The 16,581-nt window shown below is 41.4% G+C and overlaps 1 protein-coding gene across 1 annotated transcript in view; it reads right to left on the reverse strand.

Moving 5' to 3' along the window:
• The window catches only part of sox5 (SRY-box transcription factor 5), a 199,839-nt gene that overhangs the window by 153,572 nt on the left and 29,686 nt on the right, over positions 1-16,581 (reverse strand). Inside the window, exon 3 of the mRNA XM_054753930.1 lies at positions 12,891-12,949. The gene's annotated coding sequence lies outside the window, so the exon portion shown is untranslated. The remainder of the gene's footprint in view (positions 1-12,890; positions 12,950-16,581) is intronic.

Raw genomic sequence — 16,581 nt, forward strand, 5'->3', positions numbered from 1 at the left:
TGGACAAAAATCAAGACTAAAAAGGGTACAAGAGGAGAGGAGACAAAGCGAATTGGCCTGAGGCAATCTCCCTTGCTTTTATTTTATTTTTTTTCCCCAAGACTCGTTTTGGGAAAAAAAAAAAACATTTTAAGTAGGGCTGTCAAAAATTAAAACAGTGGTAAGTAATTTATTTAATTAATAACAGTATTTTTTTTAATCACAATTAACGCATGCACATCATGACAAGCCACGCGTCTCTGTTAGGACGGTGGACGGAGGCAAGTGTTGTATCCCCACAGATATACACAGAGTATGACTCTTTTTAACTTCATTCCTACGTTAACACATCAACAGCAGTGCTCAAGTACACCATACGTGTCTCTTAAAACATTACCTGAACGGTATTATTTCTTATTGTTAAAATAACACCAGCTCACCCAAATAAAACAGCCAAATGGAACTGATCGGGTCCAATGTACTGTACAAGCCGACACTGTCAATCTACAGCAGTGTGCCAAAGTACACAAGCAGCAATCAGTGTTTAAATCTGGCTGCAGTCTGCAGCTCGTTCTCAAAGGCCAGGCCGCACGAGTTGGGCGGCGCTAGGAGGCCCATCAAAGGCCCATCCACAGCGGACCTCATTAAGGCTTTCAAAAGGTACAGTCGCACCTCACTGCAGCCATCCCAGCACCCAGCGCCGGGAACCACTTTGCTATTCTCCCTCCACACTCTCTCTGGTGCGCTCTTCTGATACTCGTTCAATCGCTCCCTCCTCTCTGCTTCTCTCTCTCCCGCTGTCTGTCTTTCCTAGAAGGGGGCCAAAAGATGTAAACAAAGCCAGCACCTAATTAAATAGATGAGCAATATTAACATAACCTGAAAGCCCCAGCCAATAGTATCCACCGCACACACACACACACACACACACACACACACACACACACACACACACACACCTCCCTTCAATACCCCTCCTTCCATTTTCAGATTTTTTTCTCCCCCTTGTTGTGATCGGAGCAGTGAGCGCCAATTGTGGGCAGTGTAATTACCATTAGGACAGAAAAGCAGAGTATGTCTTTGATATGGTAATATACACCCCTGTAAACCCAACCCTCCAACACCCCCCATCCCTAGCCAGCACACACACACACACACACACATTCTCCTGTACATTCCTCACTTCCTCTTGCACAAACGCTTCCAAATAATGTCATCCATTATCATCAGGCAGGTCAAGCAATACCTGACAGGGAGGCACATTATGCTTAAGGGAAGTGACGGACGCTAGGTAGAAAGACAGGGCAAGAGGGAGTGGATAAAGGGAATAAGACAAAAATCACACCAGATGATGTGTTGATTGTCGTGTCTTGGTTGGTTCGTTTTGTAATTGGTTATTTAGCAGGACTACACAAAAACTACAAAACTGATGTCTAAAAAAAAAAACTTTGTTAAGGGGTGGCACATGGTCCAAAAAGAATACATTAACACTAATATTTTTGCTATTTGAAGCGCTGTAATGTCAATGGGTTAGTGCAACCTGGAAAAAAATGACTGTCTGTCCATTTGTAATATCTTAGGTCAGGGGTCGGCAACCTTTACTATCAAAAGAGCCATTTTGCCCCCTCGCCCACGAAAGAAAACCTGTCTGGAGCCGTAAAACACAACAGCTTATACGTTTTTTAAAGTTTTAAATCTTTCTTAATTGTACCTGTTATAACAGAATAGAACAAACAGAAGTGCAGTGTGCATGTGTAATGAATGCCAACTAGTGGGGTTGTGATAGTTACTACCTGAGCAGTGATTGGCAGCCTCTTCCTTCTAGCTCGCTGGCTAATGCTGCTCGACTTAACTATCAGTCAGTGGGTTTATGTGGTCGCCGGTTCGAGCCTGGTGTGTGCATGGCTGGACTGTAGGAATGACCAATGTTACACCTGTAGGTCTACTTTGTAATAAATTAGAACTTTTCAGAAAATGGGTGCTTATTGTGAAATGTTTTGAAAAACACCTCGTCAGTGGCCACTCTTCCCGTGGAATGAGACAATCTTTGGGGGAGAGATGTTAGGACATTGTTATACGCAGACAGTTGAACTTCCTAGTCTGTTTCGAGAGGGACTTTTTAGTTTGACATGAATGGCTTCTTTCAAACCTCCCTATTCAGAGTGCGGACATCAAAAACATGAAAAAGCTGTTCGGAATGATCAATAAAATACTGTATGGACCCAAATATAAGAGGACCCCTCTTTTTCAAGACCCATTTGTGGACACATACTTGTAAAGCCGAATGTTTGTCGTCAGGAGAAGCCATTTGGCACCACCTGTTGGTTTGTATGCATGAATCTCAAGACCGCAAATATAAGACAACCCATCTTTTTCAGACTTCTTTTCTAGGGAAGAAATACCGTTTTATATTCAGGTCAATACCGTAGATTATAGCATTTTTTTGGAGGGGGGGGATGACTGACGGCCAAATAAAAATTGTGTCGTGATGCAGTCATTCTCGTGTAACTCTTTTCTGATCAACTCTGGTAAGTTTAATAATAATAGGACGTCCATATCTTCTGCAGCCCACCTCTCTTCCTGGGTCAACATATTTAAGTAGGCATGAAACTGTACCTGCGAGTCTTCATTGTGGGCACAATTGCCACAATGTGAACACAACATGAGCTGGAGCGGTGAGAGACCCGTCGCTTTATAGTGTAGCAGATATAAAGCCGATCTAGGTGTGTGTCGGACGGCATGTTAAGTTCACATTCAATGTCACTCTCGTCCTGCTCTAGCTCGACCTTGTGGCTAATGGCACAGACACGAGGGGCATTCATGGACATCGGGTCATTTGGTCGCTAGGGTTAGGGCATCATTTGAATTTGAATGATTCCTGTTCTGATTCCAAGTTTCGATTCCAGTTCCTAACGATTCTCGATGCTGATGCTTTTGAGAGGCAGGATCATAAAAGTTTGCATGGTTTAAATGAGGGCGCTAACCAGAGTTCTTGATGAAATGTCTGAACTTCTCAATGAATTGTTGAATGATATGAACTTTTTATCAAGTTTACTATACATTTTTTACAGGACTATTTTCAACCAGTATATAAATATCAAACCATTCAACTTGAAAATAAATGTTATGAAGCTTCTTTTTACACAGATACACTTTCAAGTAGTGCACTTTGTTTGTTGCCTCAATGTTGATGTAAGCTATTTTTTGTGACACCCTTATTTTGTTAACACAAGTAAATAGGATACAGCCCAAAGCGCTCTTATTGTGAAGGCCAGAAGTGTGTTGTGTGAGTTAAGAAGGTCCCTTGTCTGCTGCTAACAGACTGACTGTGCAAATAAATAAACTTGTCTGTAACTCCCGTCTTTTATTTACACCGAACATTCACATCAGCTAGCATCCTGAAACCCTCGGTTACACCGGCATGAGACAGACGTCATGTATTCTTTGACTTCCCTGATTCTGACTGCTTAGAGCTGTGGTTCCCAAACATTTCACGGTTGCGTACCCCTTCAGACATTTGACTTGAAGCCATGTACCCCATACTCGTGCGCACGTAAAAAACAAACCTTTTTTTAATCTTTATTAACTTGGAATATTGAACATGATTAATGAACGTATAGTAAGTAATTCTGGTTCAAAAATTTGTATTTTGCAAGGTCAAATTTTGATAAAAGTTTTACATGAGCACTGATAAATTGATAAGTATTTGTCCTACATATCTTTTATTTCAGCCGGATGTTGTGGATCCTTCCATTTGAACAAGTTGAAGTTTAAAGCTTTACTTTTGCCCACTCGCAATCGCTATGATGTAAGTCTGCATATTCATTTGATACCAAAGTGAAAGGGAAAGTATAACCAACATGATTAAGCAGCATCCAGTACAAAAATACATCCAACCAGCGACAAAGCCTCATTTTGGGGGGAATCTCCACTCTCTCATCCTGACACGCACACACTGTACATTGACAGGTTTTCACAGTGAGGAGTTTGGAACACCAGCATAAATCAAACCTTAAAAATTAAACACTCTTAATGCATAACATAATCATCAAACTTACTTTCTATTTCTTCCGGTCGGCAAAGTGGGCATCGAAACTAGAAACTGGTTTAGTGGACTTCTGTGCGTAAACAAGCAGGAACTCTTGACTTCCAATGCAATTTTTTTGAGTTGAGGTCTGAAATTTCTGGTGTCCCTGTTTTGTGGAATGAAACAGTCTTCAATACACAGAGGAACAAGCACAATTACGGACATCCACCATATTTCTTCACATTTGCAAATGGTTCGACCTTGGCAGAGGTATGCGCTCTGAAGTTACTACTTCCAATATCCAGGCCTCATCAAGTCATCTTTAAGCATCACTTTTTTTGGCCTTTTACTTTTGTGATTCCCATTTTTTAGGGCCTACTTGTAAATCCACAGTCCTCGGACTCCTGCTCCCTTGCTCCCTCCTGCTCCATCAGTCCTGTCCAAGCTCTGGCGCCCATCCCACAGATGGAACAGGAACAAACTGACTGCCCAGCTCCCTGCTGTCTGCCTCTCATCCCAACTACATACACACACTCCAACCCCTCCACATTTTGTAGTCCAAATCCTGCAGCCTTAACGCCACTCGGCCCTGGGCAGCCACATGAGATCGCAGTGGAGCTGGATCCCCGTGAATGAGAGCGCGCGACAAGTCTCATGGGGGACACAATGCACAATGTCAGAGATGCACAGTGTGTCCTGTACATTCTGTGTCTGGCCTCTGCGGCGGCAAAATCCAAAAAACTCTTGGCTTGCCAACAAGAGGCTGATGCCAGGGAAAAAAAATTGGATACAACACAAAAAATGACCCAATTAAACTTCAGAAAGGATACAGTACACACAGCATGTAATCATACATGAACTTGCTCTAGTCAAAACCACACTAACGACATGGATATAGAGTGACTCCTACTGCAGGTAAAGCAAGGAGGGGGGCAGCAAAGATTGGCTTTTTTGAACTTTAATTGCAGCTTTTTAAGATATCGATATCACCTTGCCTGCACACCTGAACCAAGTGCTATGAATTGCCTACACATGAAAATTAATTATGCTTTAGTTGCCAAGCTGGAGGGAAAATAGGTCAAACACGCTGGCATCTAAGCACATTAGCTTCACAAATATATATTTCATTGTCTATCCCAGATTGGCACAAACACATCTGCAGCTCAAGCTAATTAAGACATGGCAGGAGGCCTATTTATTCTACGGTACAGTGTGCATTGTCATAAACAGACACTTGATTCAACCAAAGACTCACCAATAAGAAGCAGTTATTGCTATTTATGGAAATACGACAAATATCTCAATATATTGTATGTATACCTATGTAAATTTTTTCATTCAAAAAGAAGCAAACATTTTGTACAGATCTGTTTTAGGGTCCTATTAGCACGTTTCAAATCAGCCCATTGGAACTGTTCAAAAGGGTGTTCCTATTAACTATCTACAAGTGAGACATCCTCCCTTTGTGTAGCCTTCTTCTTTTCTTCAACTTCAAGTGTGTCTTCCACTTGTGCAGCTTCACTTAAGTCCTCACTGACTTGTCCTGCTCGTCCAAAGCTTCAGTTGTGCGCGTGTGTGTGTGTGTGTGTGTGTGTGTGTGTGTGTGTGTGTATATGTGTATATACACACACACACACACACACACACACACGTTACGTAGAAATAGCGTTACATTTTATTAACTTTGATTTTTTTATGTAACATAATCACAACAAAAACTCAGTGCCAAAAAATAAAATATTTTCTTTGTGTATGCTTATTCTAATTCAACATCACTCAACATGCAAAATCCTATAACTCAGGTTCAAATTTCTTGTTTTTTTTCCCCAAAGATTTTATCAATTTTGTCTCCAGGAGTGCAAAATAAATTCTTCATAAAACCCACTTTCAGTGTACCTGATTTTAACTATAAAGATAATACGCCGTTCACTAATTGATTTGGAGGTAGGCAAACCTTGGCGGAGATCTGAGCTCTCTGGGATACGTTTCATTGATGATCCTACTAGGAATGTGGAATTTGAGACAATGTCCTCCTTGAGCATACAGTATGTTGATATAGAACAGAATTGAATAGAACATGCCCTGAAACTGTAATAGAGTTGGTGGAAGTGATGAAGGTAAGCAAAGCTCTCTCTTCCTCATCCTTTTGGCTCCCCTGTGGACTACTGATAGAAAGCGGAGAGCAGAGGGAGTCCTGGCCCATCAGAGGGGAGCCCAGATGGACTGAGACCTAAACACACATACATACACACACACTAACTCAGTCACTCACATGTCATATGTTATCCCATCTGCACTGTCACCAAGCTGCCTGTGACCCCAGGGCCTTGCGGAGCATACAGACACACACAGTATGTACATAAATACAATCTCACCCATACACACACAAAAGGTTACACAAATGTGTGGCTGCGCACATACACATGCAACACACACAGCAGAGGTGTTCCCTGTGTGTAATTGGAGGTGAAGAGAACAACAGCCTCGCTTGTTCGCTCAAGTGGGCACCCGCGTTTTGGTAAACACACACTTTGACATTCTTTTCACATGAACGATAACACTAGTCTTTGAGTAAATAGTATAAATATAATAGTATAATTGTGAAGCATAAGGACAAAAAGGGTGCATATTCTACAGGTGTGTAGTTTTATTTGAATAAGAAATGTTATTTTTAAGGGTGGAGTGAAACATCCATGTCATAACAGTAAACAGCCATTAGTTTTGCAGCTATTATGTCATGAATGTGTGTGTAATTTGGATTTGACAGAAACATTCACACCTCAGCCTTAATTTTCCTCATAGCCTTAATACTGAGCACACAATTTGGAAAATTGGAAACAAATGTGTTAAAAGCAGCCTCCATTGAAACACATTTGTTTTCAATTAAGAAAAATGGGTCATACACTCAAACACTACGAGAAAATAAAGGACAAAAACAAGGATGTTACATTTTCATCAGAAAGGAGTTAAGTGCTCCCGCTTCACATATCATCGACACAAAATGGTACGTTGAAATTGTATGAACTTAACCACTTCCCATCAGGTGTTAAAGTGAGAGAACCAAAATGAACATTTGCATGCTGATGCAAAACACGCCACAAAAGGCACGTCTAACAAAGCGAGACTCTCTTGCACTTATCTTGGACGTGTCCGCTACATGAGAAGTGAGGAGTCAAATATGAGACGTTGCATTAGATTTAACTCCCTGCCCTCTTCCCCCATCACGTTTTGTGTTGCACATCTTTATTTGATTACGCCACCAGAATGATGCTCACGCAGTCACTATATCCTCTGGATTGTGTGTGTCTGAGACACAGAGACGACCAGGTGGAGGATGTAGTGTACAGTATATCCTGCAAGGCCGTGTTAGGCCACTTGTCTCGACAATTGCTTCTTGTTAAATTGCACTAGGCTATTACACTGCCTACAAGAGACAAATTTTGTCCTGTAGCAATGAAGACTTTAATGCTGTCACTTGTGAAGTGTTTGTGCGTGTGTGCGTGTGTGTGTGTGTGTGTGTGTGTGTGTGTATGCATTGACCAAAACATCTTCCAGTCTTTCTGTATCTCTGTTGCATGGCTGATGACACACTGTGACTGTAAATGGATCCGAAGCTGTGCCATCCACATCCATGCTACACCCACCAGAGCCCGCCGGACACTTTTGAAGATACAAACCCTGCTTCGCGTAACTCCTCGCTCACCTTCTGATAGATTTCGCCATCGCGGTACTTTGTACCGTCAATCAAAGACATAATGTTCCTGTCTTTCACGACACTAACGAGGTGGCTTGCTTCCTCCTCGCTCCAAAAGTGTGGGGTTTTGTTTGTTTCCATGTTTACAAGTAGTTCCTGCCAAAGACACAAGATTCCTTTCAAGTAGAACATGCGCAGAACACAAATGAATGTTCCTTTCTATCAGGATATTCTGACAGGCATTTTTTTCCCACAGTCACTGGTGAAACTCATAGGATCAGACACCTTCTTTAAGGAGAATTTTGATACGAGAGCACACAGCACACAAACCCGGATTCCTCCACCGCCGCCGACGGCCGGTCATCCTGTCGGACGAATCCAACCACTTTTCGGGCTACCCGCCTTAGACCTCCGACTGCCAAGCACACACGGTTACATTAGCGGCCGCCCGAACGATGATCACATCGCAAGCTTCAAAAACTCACCACACCCTCCCCCCAAATGCCGCACCAGACTAAAAATTTTTAACGTGCCACCCCGGCGAGACATTTTCCTTGCAGGGTGCAAAACTTTATCATTCTCACAACTAAAAGGTAAATCCCACGTTTATTTTTGGCTTTGTGAAGGGAAAGTGGGCGGGAGACGGTCGCTACAGGCTGAATGCTGCAATGAGGGCGATCTGATAGGCGGAGCTGATGGGCGTTATAAAGCAAGTATCAGCAGATGCCGATACAGTGTTTTTTCACGGAAACCAGCCAATACTGATCGGTGGTCGATCAATTGGAGCACACCTAGTACATACAATAACCTGAGTCTTTTGATAAGTGGTTCTGTTGGTTCTAGAATGTCTTCTAACTTTACAAGGCCAGGCCCTCTTAACTCATGGTTTGTGATCATGATTGACTGTAGTTGGAAGTTTTGCTTTAGCAGCAAAAACAAAAACACATTTAAGAGCACTCAGTGGCTTGACTGATACATGTATGCTATGTGTGTGTATTATAACATGTGTATGTAAACTTCTGACCAGGTTTTCCAACATATTCAGTATAACAAAACCATGCATTTTTGTTCAACTGTAATGCTCTAAATGAACATTAATTGAGAAATGTGTGGCCTCAGACAACCAATGTATCTCACTGGTCAACCTCTAATTGTTGGACAGTATCAGTGTACGGTAATCCCATAAATGTGAATTCACTGCTCACATTTAATTTTCCTAATACATTGTCAGGAGACACCAATGTAGAAATGAAACTTGGATATACTTTAGCGACAGATAGATAGATGGACAGGGAATTAACAAAACAGGCCGCAGTCTAGTCATCTAGTAACGTCACATATCGACAGAAAGATAACCTCCCTGTTGGAGGCAATTAATTAAATCAATACACCAGCTGAATAGTCTGCTGCAAAGTGCATGCACTCCTGAGCAATTGTCTCAAACTTGGTTAATTACATAACACGCCGTTTTGCAGGTGTTATGTTCTCGGCTGTGCTTCGCGAGCTCCCCCAGGGGCCGCCAACCACCTGGAAATTGCAGTAAAGAGTTTAATTGTAGAATTGAGAACACCGGGAGGTATAAATTCTTGCTCCCGCACTCTGGAGAGCATCTTCTTTGTTCCTGTTGGTGGGAGAGATAACAATTCCTCCCACCGTTAACTACCTGCCTGCCTGCTCGCCGACCGGGTTTTGTTGTGTTTTGTTGTTGCTAATGGGCCTAATTGGCCGTAACCCAGGCACCGGGAGAAAGAGGAGGAGGGTAATGAAACTACCTGCGTTCTATTTCCTTCTCCTTTTCTGCTGTCTTACTCTTCAGAGAGACAATTCCACAGAGGGACAGAATTAAAAACAGCAGCTCAGACAAGTTAGGAGGCCTGCAGCTTTTTGCACATGCAAACAAGAGGAAGGTGCAGAAGAAGTGGGAAATGCAAGTTCGTACAGTTTGCCCTGCATGCTTGATAATGGATGATGATCTTTAAAGGCCCGAGCAGCACTTTGATACTAAAAAGACCCGTGATTATTACCACAGGATGCATGCGCTTGATGTTTAATTGATGTGCTGCTTAAATCCACTACAATGGCGTTCTGATCTCACAACGCCATATCATATAGCCACACTGATGTGTTATTGATGATTTGCAGTCTTTTTCCTATTTGATCTGTGCATGCAGTTCATTTTCAACCATATCAGAGCTCAGTGTACTGGACAGCATATAGACGAGACACTACAGAACGGTGATTATGGTCCATTTGATTAAATGTAGTTGCATATGCGTGTCAGCGGGCATATTGAGGGTGTATATGTCGCTAAACCGACCTGAAGGAACACCGTGAGGACAATCTGTCGCCCCTTGGTGACAGATGATGCTCCCACTGCAGTGCAACATGAACGTGCATGCTATATATACTGTATGTGTGTGTTTAGGGGGCGGGTGAGCTTGCCACACACACACACACACACACAATAGCTCTTTTCCTGCAAGGAATTCATATTTCCCATGGCAAGATGGTCAACCCGTTTCTATTTTCTTTAATAATGTGATAAAAGTGCTTCTGACAGATAATACAATAGGTGAGATACAAGCAGTTGTTGTTTTTTTTTTTACATTTGATAGCATTTATGCTTATTATTGTTTGTATTTATTTTGCTGCATTAATTATTATGTACTAATCATTTTTACTAAAATCATTTTTATAATTTAATAAATAATAAAACATATTTTAATCATGTATCTTACAAATTTATCAATTCCAATGTTTTTTAGTTTTAACAACTGACATATTCTGTACTTGTCTAGCATTATACAACGTGTCAGTTTAACTTATTTAATGTTTTTCATTTATTTGTTGATTGAGTCTTATTACTGAATAAGCTATCTTCTAACTCTATGAAATGTATTATTGTTATATTACTATACATATTGCATCCGAAACCAAACTTCATATTTATTTACAGTTATTGCTCTTATTGCTAGTATTATTACTTACTGGCTGCCATATTACTTACACTGTATTTATAGTGGATCCCTGGGATAAACCTGCCCTTTGTTACCAAGATCTTAGGAGCTGACTAGTGGTGTACACGGATGCATTTGCTTATTTGTGTCGTTTGTCTCTTTAAACGCAAACAACGGAGTGCACGTCCTACATCATCGTGCTGTATCTATTTAAGCTATTTAAGCGTCTGTAAACAAGCCACCCACTGTGTCACACATGCATACAGTACACATTGTGGGAAGCAAGCAGGTGGCAGCCTCTGACCAACTTTTTGATACTTTCAAATCATGGGAACAGTTTGAGTTTGCGGTCAATGCTGTCTTTTGTTGGCGAGTTTCATCTAAAGATGTTCGTGTGAAACACGGATAATACTGTATGTGGTCACGTGGTGCAGAAAACATGTCGGCATGCTATTATGGTGACTGTGCTGGCTCTGTGCAGGAAGTAGATAACCTTAGCTATTCACCAAATATGATGTATATAGGACCCCTGCCCTGGACCAGCGTGCAAGTTAATTGTTATACATCTCCCAGGTTGTCTGAATTGTCACAAGCTGAGAACAACCTGTGTTGACTGACTTGCTGTGAATGGACACAAAACAGAGTGTTGGATGATCAGATAAGACATGTCTGACCCTACTGGTTACTGTTCCGAAAGTTCAGGACCCCAGGTAGTTTTTACTCTGTGACTAACACAATCAAAGTTTGTATGCTGACCTAGAAGTCGGACAGGGCACCACAGACCACTACAGCTCTTGGGAGGATGACCCCAATATGAAAGTAGCCCAGTTTCACTCATTTTTGACGCATCAAGTGGACATTAAAACTCAGGGGCTCCATTCTGAGGCTTTGGCCTTGTTTCCTGGACAGTGTCGAGGAGTGAAACCCATGTGTCCAACAATGTAATGCCAGTGTAAGCATACAAATGTAGTGGTTTTTAAAAAATGAGGACAGGATGGTCTATCCGTCTGATCTAAATTTGTGCGCTACAGTATATGTGCCTGTCTGAGTTCCTCAGCGAGGTCACTATTCTCAACTGGCATGGCATTGTTCCGAAGCTGTACTTACCCTCACATGACTAATTCCATCCTCCACTTTATTTGTCCCTTGCCCAGATGGTATGTGGGTCTTTCCTCTCCTGTTCTGTCCTCAAGGTCCCTCACCACAGAAAATCTGGCCTGGCAGGAGCCATATGTTCCCACTACACATCCATAACTCACACCTCGTGTTTACTGGGACTGTCGGCGTGCCTGTCGGCCTCTCTCGATCGACTCGCCTCAATATAATGTTTAATTATTATTTATGTACATGTTTATTAATATGTCATGTAATATTGATGATAATAGAATTATTATATATATATTGTTGTATGCACTTTATACATTATATTCATATATAATTATATAAATATATATAATTATAACTATATATATATATAAAAATCTAAATAAATCTAATATTTGTAATTATTTCTACATTTTTACTATATAGATTTTGTTTGATGTTGATTATATATATGATTATATGTTTGATTATAATTTTCAAACGACATGTCTTTTGTCTCAGCTGTCATTTTCTCTCTCCGATGGCTTTTTCCCCTTAAGTAAACAATTCCACTTTCCCAGACCGCCATATGTCATTTTCCTGTCTGAACGTTTAGCCTTTGCACCCTCTAACCTCTTGTGTCCCCGTGAGTTAAAGTACAAGTTCACAAGTGCTTCAAATGCAAAAGTATGGCAAATACACAATATAAAAGAAAATGCATAGCAAACTACACATCATATATGAGTTATGCAGTCCCTGTGTGCAACTATAACATCACTGGTGTGTCTAGTGGAAGTTTTAATTCATATTTGTAGTATGTATACCAACATTTTGCTTCAGTCTATCTTTGGTAATTTGACTTTTGGGGGGTAATAAGGACTGATTACACTGTCTGGCTGCCCATTGGCACCAAGCTGATAATGTAAACAGCTTACATGGTGACTGTAGTCATGGCAACTGATTTGGACTCTATGTTTGACCTTGTGAAACCCGGGTGACAAAAGAGATACAGGCCACCATCCCAAAAAAAAATGTTTGCAATGAGCCTTAACACAGAGCAACCGTGCATGTGTGTGTGTGTGTGTGTGTGTGTGTGTGTGTGTGTGTGTGTGTGTGTGTGTGTGTTTGTGGCACAAAAATAGCAGCTGACCTACAAGGGTCCCTTGAGAGATGCCTCTGCTGTGCTGTAGATACCCATCAGAGACAATCCTGTTAAAGAAAAACAAGAGAGATATTCAGTTGCACTTCACACTCTGGGAAAGCAAGCTTGCTTGACAATAACAAGGTGACCTATACGCAAACACACACAACATACCATGCAAAGGTGGATGATGGCGGAAAATCAAGTGGTGGGTAGATAGAGGAGAAAATAGTAGGTAAAAAGTAGGAACAGGCACACTCAATGAAGAGATACTAGAAAGCGTGTGGCAACGTTTTAGCACTACACTACACTACACACACTACACACAAGTCTGCACACTATTCTCCTGATTGTATGCCAACGCATCAGACAAATTAAAAAGCCATTGCTTAAACATATACTACTCACAAAACGTGAGGATATTCGGCTCTCGGGTGAAATTTCAGGATGAATCTAAAATGCAGAGATGTGGACCCAAGTCAGAGTTTGGATGACTTTGGCTTCGACTTGACAATGTCATCAAAGACATCGATGACTTTGGACTTGACCCGGACTTTAGTCTGATGACTTAAAGGAAAACTGCACTTTTTGGGGGAATTTTGCCCATCCACCCCAACCCTTATGTGAAACATGAACACTCCTGTTTCATGTCTTTCCTGTTTATGCGCGTTCTAAAAAGAGAAAACGAATTAGCATGAGCCAGCTAACATTGCACGTCATGGGAGGCACCATCTATCCCGTTTGCAGTAGCTTGAGGCGTTGTGAGTGACGCTGAGCCTAGCGAGGCATTGTGTTACATCACCAGATATAGATATACAGTAGCCGCTACAATAACCTTGGTTATTATACAGGTCAGTTATGTAAACGGAACACTGTTCGCGTTTTGAGTTTTTTTTTTTAAGGGCTTTATTGTTGAAATAGGTGCCTCCACTGAAGTGCAATGTTTGCTGGTTCATGCTAACTCGTTTTCTCTCGTTAGAACGCACAGAAAAGGGGAAAGAAATATGTCTTCATGTTTCACACAGGGATAGTGGTTGATGGGCAAAATTCCAAAAAAAGTAAAAAGTTTTCCTTTAAAAATACAAAATGTGTCCCCATTCAAAGTACTCAACTCAAATGACCGTTATGTCATCAGCAAAACACCAAATTTTCCCACAGAATCTGCCTCATTGAATGCATCTGGTAACATCCAATTAGCCTTAAGAACAAGCAACGAGGGTGTGGCTTACATTTCTGAGCGCCAGACTGCTGAAAAGTAGCAGTGATTAACACTAGGATGTGTCAACATGCTTCGGTGGAGAATTTAATGGTATTTTATTTTGTAAAGACTTTAACAGTGCTTATGATTTGTAAGGTCTTTCAAGCCTATGACTTCGGTCTTGACACGACCTGTGTTGTCTTGATTTGAGACTTTTGTCTTGAATTAAAGACCTGAGACTTGCAAAACACTGACTTTCTCCCATCTCTGCTAAAATGCAGGTGAACGTTACTCAGAGCGACCCCAGCAGGCTGAACTTTGAAGCCTTGGTGTCATGATATCAAAACATCACAGCACGCTGCCAGCAAATGAACAGGTCGATTCATGGGTACACCTGTTGTGAATTTTGCTGTTCAGTTCCTTGTTAGAGAACAGCAAATTGTGCATCAGTAAATGCTTACCTGTAAAGGTTGTAGTGCATTTTAAATTCATTCTGAAATGTCACCCAAAAACCGAATAGCCTTAACTTTTTGCGAGTAGTACATCTTCCATCTTCTGGCGGTTCAGCTAACGACCACCATTGTAGAACAACAAATGAGGGGACATATCCACATCATAGGATCTCATTGGCAGCCCAATGTTGTCTTCCTGCCACGACCAACTGCTAAAACCGCCGTCTATAAAAAAATAAAATAAAAATACACACAAATACAATCCCATTTATCACTCTTTAAAAAGGTCGCTGTTGTCTCTGGCTAAGCGCCCCGGGCCCATTCGCAATTTTATGCATAAGTAAATGGCAAATTTGTGCCACATAAATATGGATCAGCAATTAATAATGGTGGCGCCGTGTGAGGGGACGCCAGGTGCATGCGGAGCCGAGGTTGGCACGCTGCTGGTGGAGCCATTGAGCGTGGACTGGTGGATTTATGCTGCTCGCTGGTTCCCCCTCTTCTCCATAATGTGTGTGTACACAATTGCCACTTCAGTACATGTCAGAATAAAAAGACAAATACCTGTAACTTTATCAGTGCAGGGCACTCACACAAACACATGCTGATATACTTAAACTTTAATCAACCTGAGCGCAGACAGACTTTCATGATTTGCACTAGAAATGAATGGATTCTTATTTTCTAGTGCGTACCAAAATACAAGAGGATGAGGGCACAATTACTGTAGTTGCTCTCGAAGTAACATATCACCGCTATCGGCCGCCCATTATTGTGTACGTGATGAAGATGGCTGCGACCCTCGCATCTTCACATACTGTATATTGACATACAAGTGATATGTGGTATTCTGGTCACTAGGCGGCAGTAATGACACAAAACATCGAGACGTAAACAAGTGATGACTTTGATTTTGTAGTTTGGACAGCGATTTTCTACACTTTTCATTTCTATTTCTGAGAACTTCCTTTTATGCAATTAAAACAACAAGTATGTATTGTTTTACTGGTATTCAGTGTTTTTCAACCAAATAAGATTAGAACATTGAAGGTGTATGCCGTCAGTTCTAAAATCGGAATCGGCAGGTCAGCCTTTTTTAAAGATCAGTGATCAGACAGAAAATTGTAATTGGTGCACCCCTAGTATATACAGTATGAAATATTCCCAAAAAGTTTTTAGTGAGCTATCCGAATTGGCATAGATTAAATAATGATATGATGGGTAACAACTACAGGAGTTGGCTGTTATGTCAATAACATTCAGGAAATAAAGAACACAGAATTATGTAGCAGTTTTTTTGAATTATTGGCTGGGGCTGACTGAGGAAAATCATCTATTTCAAAAGAAAAAGTTACTCTTAGCGCAACTAAAAAAAAGTGTCTAGGTGATCAATAATCCTGCGTGCTAATTAGTCAGAGCTGAGCGTTCCTATTAGGTAGCCAAATATAAAAAAAATTGACTCGTGAAACGGAATGAAAACATTTATCCTCAGTTAATCTTTTACAACAACAAAACCAGCAAGGGATAGCTAAAAAAAAAAAAAAAGAAATATTGTGCAAGAGTGGCAGTGGGCTGTGTGTGTGTGTGTGTGTGTGTGTGTGTGTGTGTGTGTGTGTGTGTGTGTGTGTGTGTGCGCGTGTGTATGTGTGTGTTGTCCGTCTGGCGTGGTGAGAGCAGGCTGGCTCCCCTGTAGAGCACAATCACTCTGCTTGGCTAAACACAATCACACAACCTTAAACCCAACTCACGTCTCCCAGTGAGAGTCGACATTGTGTGCGTGTGTGTGTGCGTGCGTGTGTGTGCAAGTGTGAGTGTGTGTCGGACAAAAGGCAGTCCCATCTGTTCCATTGTCACAGGGTCTTTAAAAGGGATCGGATAAACATGACATTTGGGATGAGTGACCAAACTCGCATTATAAAGCCTGACATCAGACCTCTGTGACTCTGTGAATGTGCACGTGTGTGCATGCATGTGGATGCATCAGGTAAACCTCACTTCATCACAAACTTGCACCTAATGCATAGAGGTAGTTGCCTCTTATTTAGATTAG

Source organism: Dunckerocampus dactyliophorus, chromosome 15 (genome assembly GCF_027744805.1).
Source record: "Dunckerocampus dactyliophorus isolate RoL2022-P2 chromosome 15, RoL_Ddac_1.1, whole genome shotgun sequence".
Lineage (NCBI taxonomy): Eukaryota > Metazoa > Chordata > Actinopteri > Syngnathiformes > Syngnathidae > Dunckerocampus > Dunckerocampus dactyliophorus.